This window comes from Lupinus angustifolius, chromosome LG04 (assembly GCF_001865875.1).
Source record: "Lupinus angustifolius cultivar Tanjil chromosome LG04, LupAngTanjil_v1.0, whole genome shotgun sequence".
Taxonomy (NCBI): Eukaryota; Viridiplantae; Streptophyta; class Magnoliopsida; order Fabales; family Fabaceae; genus Lupinus; species Lupinus angustifolius.
In genome coordinates, this window is record NC_032012.1 from 26,196,652 (window position 1) to 26,197,281 (window position 630).

Below are 630 nucleotides of genomic sequence, written 5' to 3' on the forward strand. Positions count from 1 at the left end.
GATTCAAGAACCAAGAATCAAGATTCAAGTCAAGAATTGATTTAGTTATAATTAATTGCAATAAGTTCATTAAGTATGATAAAAAAAAACTAATTTTTAAATTGTTAAAGAAATAAATTGCTATAGAAATAAAACTTAGTTATTGCGAAATTTGTCATGAACAGTATTATTGTCTTTTGTTATTAGTTTTTTTAAACTTGTGATATTCTCTTTTGTTATTTTATTTCTAAAAACTCCTTACTCCTATAATTTTCTAATATATGTCTCTCTAAGAAAGATTAATTATTATTTTTAATTTTATAATTGGATGTAATGATCACATACATATTGTTTATGTGACATTTCTTGCTTAAAAATTTTAGATTCTCATTTTACTTTATGAATTTGACTTCTGTGAGGCTTAATTAACATGATGAATATATTCTAAATATTACAATGAATGTGTATGTGATTTAAAAAAAATATTAAAGTCATAATTAAGATGATGATTTTATTCTTTATATTATAATAAATGTATACACAATTTTAAGGAAGATTAAAGCTTTAATCAACTTAGAAGATTATTTTGTGTGTTATTATAATCGATGTTTGTGTGATTATAAGAAATATTAAAGTATTAATTAATGTGTT